This window comes from Rhinolophus sinicus, chromosome 2 (genome assembly GCF_057876585.1).
Source record: "Rhinolophus sinicus isolate RSI-liver-muscle chromosome 2, RSI-T2T, whole genome shotgun sequence".
Taxonomy (NCBI): Eukaryota; Metazoa; Chordata; class Mammalia; order Chiroptera; family Rhinolophidae; genus Rhinolophus; species Rhinolophus sinicus.
In genome coordinates, this window is record NC_142502.1 from 113,633,440 (window position 1) to 113,647,411 (window position 13,972).

The following is a 13,972-nucleotide window of genomic DNA, read 5'->3' on the forward strand; positions in this document are numbered from 1 at the left end:
GAAACGTAGCATTCGTATCTTCACTGGATTTTCTTGTCTTTCCTAGTAGGATAGGAGGTAGTTCTACAGCATTGTGTTTGTGTCCTATTGCTGCATTCCCACAAGCGTGATGGCCTAAAACTACACCCCTTATTAGCAGAGTTCTGTCAGTGGGAGGTCAGTGTTCTTTGCTCTGGGCATCATAAGACCGTACTCTAGGTGTGGGCTGCACTCTCCTTGACTGGACACTGGGGAGATGCACTCCCTTCCCAACTGGTACGAACTGTAGGCACAAGTCAGTTCCTTAAGGCTCTCACATACCTCGTCACCACTTCCAAGACAGCACTGGTGTGTGATTCTCCCTCCTACCTCAGATCTCCTTGGCTTCTTCTTTTGCCACCAGTTGGAGAAAATTCTCTTTTGATCGTGTCATCGGTCCTATCAGGTCCACATAGGTAGTCTCCTTTTTGTTAAACTCGGAGTCACCTGACTAATAACCTCAATTATACCTGCAGAATCCCATTTATCATGTAATATAAATAATCGCATGTGCCATATCACCTCTGTTGACAGCCTAAAAGATTAGGGCAGGTAGTTTGGCGGGCTGTTTTAGGGTTCTACCTACCAGAAGTATCCTCTAAAATTGTACTTAGAATCATTTTGTAGATAGTATGGAAACTTGTTATTAAAAGTAAAACTGAGGAATGATGTCATAGGAATGGCGGCAGCGGGGCACACTTTTTGAGTTCTCCTCCAGATCTTATCAGAAACGGGACATTTATAACCCATCAAAGGACTCTCTGCTCATCACGCAAAACAGCTAAGAGACTCGTGCAAGGGTTACTCGTGCAGGTGGGAAAATTGGGCGAGCAGGGGAAGGGAAGGGGGAAGGGAGCGGAGTGGAGACGAGATCCACATCTGCGGCTGTGGGGCTGTGGCCCACATCTGTGGCGGTGGAAGCACGGCCAGCATCTGAGGCGGTGGAAACGCCCCCAACACCTGCTGCTGCAGAGACTCAAGGGATCCCAGGACGGAACAGAGAACACAAACGCCAGGAGGTGGGCTCTTTCCCTGTGTCCCACAGCTGATCTCTCCCGCCGAGGGGGCAGCATATCCAGCATTTGAGGCAATAACCTCAGCTGATACCTCCAGCTGGGCCCTAGGCCGGACAAAGGTCACAAACTCCATACCTGGGCCCCTCCCCCTGCTCTTCCAATCCTACCCCTGCCGTTCCAGAGACTTGAACTGGCCCCTGAACTGAGGAGTGGTGTCAGATTGCAGAGGAGCCTTGGTGCTCGGGCTCTGGGAAGACAGGCGGGCGGCTCTGGCCCAGGGAGGAGGCTGGGAGGAGTGTGGTTTTTGCTGGGCTAGGAGAGAGGGGTCTCCTCCACCCCCAGCCACCACCTTTTCTGGCCTGCGGGAAGACTGTGACATGGCTGGGCTGGGAAAGAAAAGACCCCTCCATCCCCAGCCCCTACCCTTTTTGGCCTGCCTAGGGCAGGGCAATTACATCTGAATGGGAATTCCCAGGGATCAGCAGTAAACGGCAGACACAGCTCCCAGCTTTCAGCAGCTCATAAATCTCCCGCCCGCCACACACACACACACACACACACACACACACACACACACGGAAGAAGTGCCCTAAGACTCAGGAGAACTGGACACAGGGCTGGTTGTGTTACTCTCAGTGCGCATATGTGCAGGCAAATATAAAGGACACATACTACATAAGATAACCCAGCAAGAACTAAGAACTCTAGGGGATCTACCTGATACATCGGAGCAAACACAGAGAGTCAGCCAGAATGGGGAAACAAAGAAACATGTCCCAAATAAAAAAACAGAAGAAACCTCCAGAAATGGAACCAAATGAAACAGAGGAAACCAACCTATCAGAGACAGAGTTCAGAACACTGATGATAAGAATGTTTAAGAGCTTAGAGATGACATAAAGAAGGATGTAGAAATCATAAGGAACAACCAGTTAGAACTAAAGAACACAATTACTGAAATAAAGAACTCACTTGAAGGAATTACCAGCAGGTTAGATGAAGCAGAGGATTGAATCAGCGACTTAGAAGACGAGTTAGCAGAGATCCCCCAAACAGAACAACAGAAAGAAAAAAGAATAAAAAACAACGAAGATGGTTTAAGAGACCTATGGGATAACATCAAGCGCAACAACATGTGCATCATAGGAATACCAGAAGGTGAAGAGAGGAAGCAAAGGATCGAGAACATATTTGAAGTAATAATGTCCGAAAACTTCCCTAACCTGGTGAAGGAAACCAACATACAAGCCCAGGAAGTGCAGAGAGTTCCAACCAGGATAAACCCAAACAGGTCCACACCAAGACACATTATAGTTAAAATGGCAAAGGTTAAAGACAAAGAGAGAATCCTAAAAGCAGCAAGAGAAAGACAGAGGGTTACATACAAGGGAACTCCCATAAGACCATCAAATGACTTTTCTGCAGAAACACTGAAGGCCAGGAGGCAGTGGCAGGAGATACTCAAAGTGATGGAAAACAAAGGCCTACAACCTAGATTGCTTTATCCAGCAAGGCTATCATTTAAAGTTGATGGAGAGATAAAGAGCTTCCCAGAAAAGGATAAGCTAAAGGAATTTATTACCACCAAGCCAGCATTGCAAGAAATACAAAAAGGACTTCTGTAAATAGAAGAAAGATGAAAACAATCTAACTACAAATTTAAAAATGGCAATAACTATGTACCTATCAATAATCACTTTAAATGTAAACGGATTAAATGCTCCAATCAAGAGACATTAGGGTGGCTGAGTGGATAAGAAAGCAAGACCCTTGTATACGCTGTATACAAGAGACTCACCTCAGATCAAAAGACATACACAGGTGTCTGAAAGTGAAGGGTTGGAGTAAGATATTTCATGCAAATGGAAATGAGAAAAAAGCTGGAGTTGCAATACTTATTTCTCACAAAATAGACTTTAAAATGAAGAACATATTAAAAGACAATGAGGGGCACTATATAATAATAAAGGGATCGATCCGACAAGAGGACATAACAACAAAATTGACAAACCTTTAGCCAGACTCATTAAAAAAAAAGAGAGAGAGGACCCAAATTAATAAAATCGGAAATGAAAGAGAAATGACAACAGACACTGCAGAAATACCAAAAAAAAATTTAAGAAATTACTATGAGCAACTATATGCCAACAAATTTGACAATCTGGAAGAAATGGACAATTTTCTAAAGGCATACAACCTTACAAGGCTAACTCAAGAAGAAACAGAAAACCTGAATAGACTGATGATTACCACCAGGGAAATTGATCAGTAATCAACAATCTTCCAACAAACAAAAGCCCTGGACCAGATGGCTTTACAGGTGAATTTTACAAAACGTTCAAAAAAGAATTATCACCTATTCTCCTCAAGCTCTTCCAGAAAATCCAGAAGGAGGGAAGACTCCCAAACACTTTTTACAGAGCCACTATCACCCTGACCCCAAAATCAGACAAAGACACCACAAAAAAAGAAAACTACAGGCTGATATCGCTAATGAACATAGATGCAAAAATCCTCAACAAAATATTGGCGAACAGAATTCAGCAATACATTAAAAAGATCATACACCGATCAAGTGGGATTCATCCCTGGTATGCAAGGGTGGTTAAACATCCATAAATCAATTAATGTGGTACACCACGTTAATAAAATGAAAAAAATCATATGATCATATCAATAGACGCAGAAAAAGCATTCCATAAAATCCAGCAGCCATTTATGATAAAAACCCTTAAGAAAGTGGGAATAGAGGCATCATGTCTCAACATAATAAAGGCCATATATGATAAACCCACAGCTAACATCATACTCAATGGGGAAAAGCTAAAACCATTCCCCTTAAGATCAGGAACAAGGCAAGGTTGCCCACTTCCTCCACTTCCATTCAACATAGTGCTGGAAGTTCTAGCCACAGCAATCAGACAAGAAAAAGAAATAAAGGCATCCAAATCGGTAAGGAGGAAGTAAAATTGTCATTATATGCAGATGATATGATACTATATATAGAGAACCCTAAAGACTCCACCAAGAAACTATTAGAGCTGATAGGTGAATTTAGTAAAGTAGCAGGATACAAAATTAATATTCAGAAATCAGTTGCATTTGTATATACCAATAATAAAACATCAGAAGGAGAAATTTTAAAGGCAATCCCATTTACAATTGCTCCAAAGACTGTGAAATACTTGGGAATAAATTTAACCAAGGAAGCAAAAGATCTGTACTCAGAAAATTATAAGACACTGAAGAAAGAAATGAAAGAAGATACAAATAGATGGAAACACATACCATGTTCATGGATAGGAAGAATTAATATAGTTAAAATGTTCATACTGCCTAAGGCAATATACATATTCAACGCAATTCCTATCAAACGACCAACGACGTTTTTCACAGAAATAGAACATATAATCCTAAAATTTATATGGGACCATAAAAGACCCCAGATGGCCTCAGCAATCTTGAGAAATAAGAACAAAGTGTGAGGTATAACAATACCTGACGTCAAATTATACTAAAGGCTACAGTAATCAAAACAGCATGGTACTGGCATAGAAACAGACCCATAGATCAATGGAACAGAATAGAGAGTCCAGAAATAAATCCATGCCTATATGGCCATTTAATCTACGACAATGGAAGCAAGAATGTACGGTGGGGTAAAGACAGTCTATTCATAAATGGTGCTGGGAAACCTGGACAGACACATGCAAAAAAATGAAGCTGGACCACCTCCTTACACTATATACAAAAATAAATTCAAAATGGCTTAAAGACTTAAATGTAAGATCTGAAACCATAAAATTCCTAGAAGAAAATATAGGAAGAAACTTCACAGACATTACCCGGAGTAAGATTTTTACTGATATATCCCCTCGCGCGAGGTAAGTAAGAGAAAAAATAAACATGTGGGATTACATCAAACTAAAAAGTTTTTTCACAGCAAAGGAAACCATCAATAAAACAAAAAGGGATCCTACTGAATGGGAAAAGATATTTGCCAATGATGTATCTGATAAGGGGTTAATATCACAAATTTATAAAAAAAAAAAACTCACTCAACTCAACTCCAAAAAAACAAACAACCCAATTAAAAAATGGGCAGAGGACATGAAGAGACATTTTTCTAAAAAGGACATACAGATGGCAAACAGACATATGAAGAAATGCTCAACCTCACTAACCATCAGAGAAATGCAAATAAAAACCACAATGAGATACCACCTCACCCCAGTCAGGATGGCTATCATCAATAAATCAACAAACAACAAGTGCTGGCGCGGATGTGGAGAAAAGGGAACGCTGGTGCACTGTTGGTGGGAATGCAGATTGGTGCAGCCACTATGGAAATCAGTATGGAGGTATCTCAAAAATCTGAAAATGGAACTACCTTATGATCCAGCAATTCCACTCCTAGGTATCCGGAGAAATCCAAAACTCCAATTCAAAAATCTTTATGCACCCCTGTGTTTATTGCAGCACTATATACAATAGCCAAGACATGGAAACAACCGAAATGCCCATCGGTAGATGACCGGATTAAGAAACTGTGGTACGTTTATACAATGGAGTATTGCGCAGCCATAAAGAAGAAAGAAATCTTACCATTTGCAACAACATGGATGGACCTAGAGAACATTATGTTAAGTGAAATAAGTCAGACAGAGAAAGACAAATACCATATGATCTCACTTATATGCGGAATCTAAAGAAAAGAATAAGTGAATGAACTAATCAGAAACAGTTTTGGAGACATAGAGGAAAAACTGATTGTTGCTAGATGGGTGGGTGGTTGGGGATAAGGGGGAAGGTGAGGGGTTTAGAAAATAGTAACCACAAGATGGCCACGGGGTTTTGAAAATTAATTTGGGGAACGTAATCAATAATGTAAAGATTTTGTAGGGTATCCGATGGACACGTGTCCCATTTGGGAGACCACCTCAGGGATGATGTAGATGCCTGATCTCTGCACTGTACACCTGAAGCTGAACAATAATGAATGCCAACTATAATTTTATATGTATGTATGTATGTATGTATGTATGTGTGTATATATATATATATATATATATATATATATATATATATATACACACACATATGTATATATGTATGTACATATATGTATGTATATACTTACAAGAAGCGGAGTACAGCATTAGGAATGGAGACAGTGGAAATGTAATGGCTTTGTGTGCTGTCAGAGGGATAGTGGATGGGGGTAGGGGGGTTCACACATTGTGAGGAATATAAATGATAAACGTCTAAGTATTGCTTTGTCTTGTGCACCTGAAACTAATAAAAAAAAGTAAAACTTTTATCTGATAAAAATGAATCTTACGTATTTTGAATTTGAAGAGACTACATTAAGCTTTAACATACAAGCTTCCAAAATAATTAGCTAAATAGCAAATATCAGAGTGAAGTAAATGAATGGAGCTGAATTTCATCTTCCCTGCGTTTTCACTGACTCTTGAAGCAATCTGACTAAATAAATAAGCAGGAACTTTTTTAAGCACATAAAATTATATCAGTTATTTAGATTTTTACATTTGTCCTCTAAAATTCTGTTTCATCATATATTGTCATAAACTAGCAATTTCTAAAGTAAAACAAAAATGACATATAATGTTGGCTTTTTTGAATTTATAGTATTTTTATATAAGGATTGGATAAGTCAGCATACTACTTTGATAATAAAAATTTTATTTTTTTTGTGGTACTTATAGAAAAAAATTCCTTTTTTAAATTTATTTTTAATTATCCTTGACATACAATATTACATTAGTTTCAGGTATACAACATAATGATTAGACATTTATATACTTTACAAAGTGTTCGCCAAGGTAAGTGTAGTCCCATCTGACACTATACATAGTTATAACCATGTTATTGACTATGTTCCCTATGCTATACTTTATATCCTCACGGCTATTTTTATAACTGACAATTGTACTTCTTAATCCTTTCACCTTTTTCACCCAGTCCCCTACCCCTCCTCCCATCTGATAACCATCAATTGTTTTCTGTATCTATGAGTTGGTTTCTGTTTTGTTTGTTTTGTTTTTCAGATTCTACATATAAGTGAAAGCATGTGATATTTGTCTTTCTCTGTCTGACTTATTTCACTTAGCATAATGCCCTCTACGTCCATCCATGTTGTCACCAATGGCAAGATTTCATTTTTGTTACGGCTGAATAATACTGCATTGTGTTTGTATGTAAGTGTGCGTATGTGTGTATACATACATACACACCACATCTCTTTATCCATTCACCTATCGATTGACACCCAGGTTGCTTCCTTATCTTGACTGTTGTAAATAATGCTGCAGTGAACATAAGGGTGCATATATCTTTTTGAATTAGTGTTTTGGATTTCTTTGGAAAAATACCCCCGAAGTGAAATTGCTGGGTCATAAGGTAGTTCTGTTTTTGTTTTTTTGAGGAACCTCCATACTCATTTCTATAGTGGTTACACCAATCTGCAATCCCACCAACAGTGCACGAGGGTTCCCTTTTTTGCACATCTTCGCTGACACTTGTAGTTTGTTGATTTATTGATGATAGCCATTCTAACCAGAGTGAGATGATATCTCATTGTGGTTTTTATTTGCATTTCCCTGACGATCAGTGATGTTGAGCATCTTTTCATAGATCTGTTGGCCATCTGTATGTCCTCTTTGGAGAAATGTCTGTTCAGGTCCTCTGTCCATTTGTTAATTGGATTGTTTGGTGGTTTTGGCTTTTTTGGGTTTTGTTTTCTTTGTTTTTGGTGTGTTCTATTGATGTTGAATTATGTGAGTTCTCTATATGTTTTGAGTTGTATGAGTTCTTTATATAATTTTTATATTGACCCCTTATCAGATGTATCATTTGCAAATACCTTTTCTCATTCACTAAGTTACCTTTTTGTTTTGTTGATGGTTTCCTTTGCTCTGCAATATCTTTTTAGTTTGATGTAGTCTCATTTGTTTAAGTTTGATGTAGTCTCATTTGTTTATTTTTTGTTTCCCTCTCCCAAGGAGACATACCAAAAAAAATATTACTAAGAGCAATGTCAGAGTTTACTGCCTATGTTTTCTTCTAGGAGTTTTATTTTCAGGTCTTACCTTTAAGTCTTTAATTCATTTTGAATTCACTCTTGTATATGGTGTAAGAAGGTAGTCCAGTTTCATTTTTTGCATCTATCTGTCCAGGTTTCCCAACACGATTTATTGAAGAGACTGTCTTTACCCCATTGTATATTCTTGCCTCCTTTGTAATAGATTAAATGACCATACAGCCATGGGTTTATTTCTGGGCTCTCTATTCTGTTCCATTGATCTATATGTCTGTTTTTATACCAGCACCATGCTGTTTTTATTACGATAGCCTTGTAGTATAGTTTGATATCAGGTAACGTGATACCTCCAACTTTGTTCTTCCTTCTCAAGATTACTTTAGCTATTTGGGGTCTTTTGTGTTCCATATACATTTTAGGATTATTTGTTCTAGTTCTGTGAAAAATGCCACTGGTATTTGGATAGGAATTAGGTTAAATATGTAGATCACTTTGGGTAGTATGGACATTTTAACAATATTAATTCTTCCAATGCGTGAGCACAGTATGCCCATCCATTTATTTGTGTCTCCTTGAGTTTCTTTCATCGGTGTCTTACAGTTTTCTGAGTACAGGTCTTTTACTTCATTTGTTAATTTTATTCTTGTGTGTTTTATTCTTTTTGATGCACTTGTAAATAAAGTTGTTTTCTCAGTTTCTCCTTTTGATCATATTAGTATAGAATTTTTTTTTAGTTAAAGTCTATTGCCATGACAGTTGTTAGTAAAGTTACATAGATTTCAGGTGTATAATTCTGTAATACATCATATATATATTTGTATATTAATTTTCTATCCTGCATCTTGACCGTGTTCACTTATTAGTTCTAATAGGTTTTTGGTGGAGTCTTTATCTATACGTAGTGTCACGTCATCTGCAAATAATGACAGTTTTGCTTCTTCCTTTCCAGTTTGGATGCCCTTCATTTCCTTTCCTTGTCTGAGTGCTGTGTCTAGGACTTCCTCTACTGTGTTGGACAGAAGTGGTGACAGTGAACGTCCTTGTCTTGTTCCTGATCTTAGAGAAAAATCTTAGCTTTTTACTGTTGAGTATGTGGTTAGCTATGGGTTTGTCATATATGGCCTTTATTATGTTCAAGTACATTCCCTCTGTTTCCACTTTGTTGTGAGTTTTTGACACAAATGGATGCATGTTGCATCCTGCACAACAAGAGCTGTGGGAAGCAAAAAGGGCAGCGCAGGGTTAAAAAAGACAGTAGCCAAGAATAAAGTACAAGCGGGGCCAAGGGACTCAAGCCGCAAGGACTGAGCCCGGAATTGGGCCAACGCATAGCTTTTACTAGTTAACAAATGAGGAAGTAAAGCTTGTTAATCTCAAGGTCTGTGAGTTAGTGCCTGCTGGCTGTTTTCCCGAAAGTCCGCATTGTGCTCCAGCACATACTATGCCTTCACACAGGGGATGGTGTCATTATTCCGAAACCATCCATTGAAGGTGACCGATATCATTCCATCATTCCATCGGGTCTCAGTTTGCTGAGACATCCCCTCAAGGAAGCTTTACCGGTATCTTTCCATCCGGCCTCAGTTTGCTGAGGCACAGCCTTATGAAATTCTGGGAAAGGCACGGGGGGAACAAACAGTACGGCAGCAGTAAGGCAACAGACGCGGAATTTTTTCAAACGCTTGTTCTGCATCTATTGAGGTATATGATCATACGATTTTTATCCTTCATTCTGTTTATGTGGTGCGTCACGTTGATTGATTTGTGGATGTTGCACCAACCTACATTCCTGGGCTAAATCCCACTTGATGGTAGTGTATGATCTTTTTAATGTATTGCTGAATTGGGTTTGCTAATATTGTGTTGACAGTTTTTACATCTGTGTTCATCAGTGATATTTGCCCTATTATTTACCTTCTCTTTGTAGTGTCTTTGTCTGGTTTTGGTATCAGGAAAACGGTGGTCTCGTAGAATGAGTTTGGAAACTTTCCATCCTCTTCAGCTTTTTGGAATAGTTTGAGAAAGATAGGTATTAATTCTTCTTTGAACGTTTGGTAGAATTCATCTGAGTAGCCATCTGGTTCTGAAAACATCTCTTTCCCAAAATATTTCTTAAAGTAAATTTCCCTTGAGTTAGTCTTTATTGTTACCTAAAAGATGTTTTCACAATTTTTATAATTATATAAAACATTTCTTAAGGCAAGTCATTTTCTATAGCTTTACCTGAAGATGTTTTCACAATTTTTATAAATGAACTAGTGGTCTCAAATAGTAGAGCCCCTGCTGGGAGTGACCTGTGTGCTCGTCTAGTCCAGGACCCTCAGTATCCATATGAAGAGCTAAAGCCCAGAGGGGTCTGTCCCTGCTCATGCAGTTAGTGACAAGAACCAAGGTGAGGGTCTAGGTGTTCCTTTGGCCTGACGCAGTGATTTGTGTCATGTTAAACTGCAGTTTATGCACAGATACTACAAATGGCATCTAGAAATGCACATGTGTGTGACTGGAACCTCCCAGCCCTCAGGCATTGCCATTGCGCAGACGTATTGGGTTAAAGGGCAAAATGGTGAAGTGAAAATGGAAACAGTTAAAAATAGTTCACAACTGCACTACAGGTTTTATTTTTAACTTGTTAACGGTCTTTGCTAATTCAAGCAGTGTTTTTGTTGGTTCTAAACATCTAAGCTTCACCCTTGTTGAAGGCCAGGATTCTTTGCTTTTTCACGGCGCCATCACAATGCAGACACTAGCCAGGAGTCACAGACACAGATTCTCACAGAGACCAGGTAGACAGTGCAGACCAGAGAAGCAACCAGGTGGAATGAGGGGACCTGGAGAGCACAGGGCCCCGCCACAGCGCTCAGCCCTAGTGGCCCAGCCAGCGCGTGACCGTGGCAGTGTAAGCCACTCGCAGTTTCTCTGGTTGGCCACGCAGACTAAGAAATGGGAATTTGTAAGTGATACCCTGATTTTTACATTGAAAATTAATTCCATTTTAGAAAGACAGGTAGTGTGGACCAAAGAAAACAAACCAAAAGCCAGCAACGTGACATTTCGGGTCTAGACTCTCCCAGGGATTGAGTTTTCTGCACATGAGTTTACAGAAAGAATAGTTTTTCTGAGAATTCTTCCAAAGGTAAACTAAATGTATATGTCGTCAAAGAACAAGTTAAAAACCAACCTGTGTTTTCCACTCTGAGAGGGTGGAAGTAAACAAGAAAAATTATACCTGTCAGAATCTACCTTTAGGTAATCTAGATTTAGTTTCAAAGGAGAAAGCTACAATTTGTTCTGTCTTCTCTTACTCTTTTTTCTTTTTGTTGTTGCTTTCCATCTGTATTCCCTAAGTAAGGTATTGACCCCAGAAGCTCAAGAAGTATAGATGGAATGAACTGGGGGGGTGGGGGGGGGAGTCATCTAATTTCCCCTCCACTTCATTTTTATGCCTATGATAAGAGCCTTAGGGGAAAAAGAAGAGAGTTTCTCACTTCTGGGAGAACAAAACCTTTCTGTATGTATATTCTAACTCTGATGGCCTTTGTTACCTTCAGAAGTTCTGGTCAGATCTTATTTCTTTGAGAATGAAACATTTCTATAATTCACTGAAGTCTTTGATTATTAACCAAATATCATCTCTTCATTAACTAACCAATAGGAAATACAGAAAAGAATAATTATTGTTTAAAAGGCTGAGTTTTACATAATTGTATTTTCACACACACACACACACACACACACACACCCACACCCTTACTAAAGGTTTGATCTTAACACCACCTGGAAATCAAGAATAAGGGTAATAAGGAAAATGGTTGTGTGACAATTTATTTTTCTTTATATAACTTCTGATAATTATGTTATATATAATTATCTGTTAATTAACTCTAATTGTCTTATTAATCATAATTTAAAATTACATAATATTAAGACTGCAAAGGCCTTTTCCCAAAGGTGAGTTCATCTTTCATGGCTCTATTGAATATTGGCCATAAAATATGTAATACATGTTTTGTGTCAAAGAATGCAGATTTTTAATAGTCTAATAGTCAAATTTTGATTACCTAAGAATTTTTAAAATGGAGTAGCTTACACATTGGTAAGCAAACAAAAATTGTTTTTTTTTAATTATCTGGAACCTTTTGATTGATTAAATTTCCAGATAAACTAAATATTAACTAGGATAAACTTTGTTTCAATTTGTGACTAAAATTAAAATGTTTTGGCCCACTTAGTATGCTTAATATGGTAAACAATAATCTCATTATTTTTCATTAGAGGTAGAAGCCTGGACATTATGTATTTTATTGCAGGTTAAACTCTGTTGTTAGATTTCTACCCCCATATTTCGCAGTGTGTCTGTGCATGTTATTGTAGATTATACTTTTTAGGAATTAGAATTTTCAGCATTAATTGCTAGGATGGGGAAATATAATTGAACATTATGTATAGCCTTGATTCCTGCAACTTTGTTAAACTCTTTCAATAGTTCTAAGAGCATTTTTTAAGATATTTTTGGGATTCTTTCTATAGACAGCCATGTTGTTTGTAAATAACATTTTTTTTTCTTTCTAACGTTTATGCCTTTCATTCCTTTTTCTTGCCTCATTGCATTGGGGAGTACTTCCAGTACAGTGTTGAATAGCTGTCATGAGAGAGAGAACATGCCTTATTCCAGATTTGGGGGGGAAGCATTCAGTCATTCACTATTAAATTTGGTAGCTCTAGGTCTTCTATAGATGCTCTATCAGGTGGAAGGGGGTTCTCTTCTATTGACCTAGTTTACTGAGATTTTTAATTATAATGGATATTGAATTTTGTCTAATTATTTTATGCACCTATTGAAATGACCATAAGTTTTTCTTCTTTAATAAATTGATAATATCAATTACATCAATTTGATTTTCGAATGTTGAGCTAGAATTGCTTTGCCAAAATAAAAAACCACTTGGTCGTGATGTGTTACACTTTTGTACACATTGGCTGGATTCAGTTTGCCAGTACTCTTTGGATGGCTATATGTCTGCATTCATGAGGGACATTGACTGTAGTTTTCTTGTCCAGTTTTTGGTGTTGGTATCAGGGTAGTGCTGGACTCACAAAATGAGGTTGGGAATGTTCTCTTCTGTATGCTGGAAAGTTTACGAAGATAGATATCATTTATTTCTTTAATGTTTGGTCGGAAATTCTGCCTTTCTGCCAGTGAAACCATCTGGGCTTGGACTTTTCTTTATGGGAAACTTTTATTTTGTTTTGTTTTGTTTTTTCAATTACAGTCGACATACAATATTATATTAGTCTCAGGTGTACAGCATAGTGATCCAGACATTTACATACCTTATGTAGTTATCACCCAGGTAAGTCTAGTATCCATCTGACACCGTACACAGTTATTACGATATTCTTGACTGTACTCCTTAACGCTGCACTTTACCTCCCCATGACTTTTTATTTCATGTTGCCCCAAAAATAAGACCTAGCCAGACCATCAGCTCTAATGCGTCTTTTGGAGCAAAAATTAATATAAGGCCTGGTCTTATTTTAGTGTAATATAAGACCAGGTATAAAGTATAATGTAATATAATAATATATAAGATAAATAATATAATGTAAGACCTGGTCTTATATAATACAATACCAGGTATAATATAATATAATACCGGGTATTATATTAATTTTTGCTCCAAAAGACACATTAGAGCTGATGGTCCGGCTAGGTCTTATTTTGGGGGAAACACGGTATCTAGCAACTTGTTTTATGGGAAGGTTTTTTTAACTACAAATTTCTTTAATGGATGAGGACTGTTACAGTTATCTATTTCGTGCTGAGTGAGCTCTGGCAGGTTGTGTTTCTTAAGTGTCCATTTCTTCTAGTTACTAA

The 13,972-nt window shown here is 38.0% G+C and overlaps 1 protein-coding gene across 3 annotated transcripts in view; it reads left to right on the forward strand.

The window, feature by feature from the left end:
• Positions 1 to 13,972, forward strand: part of TMEM131 (transmembrane protein 131) — a 178,125-nt gene that overhangs the window by 85,904 nt on the left and 78,249 nt on the right. The gene's annotated exons all lie outside the window — the stretch shown is intronic.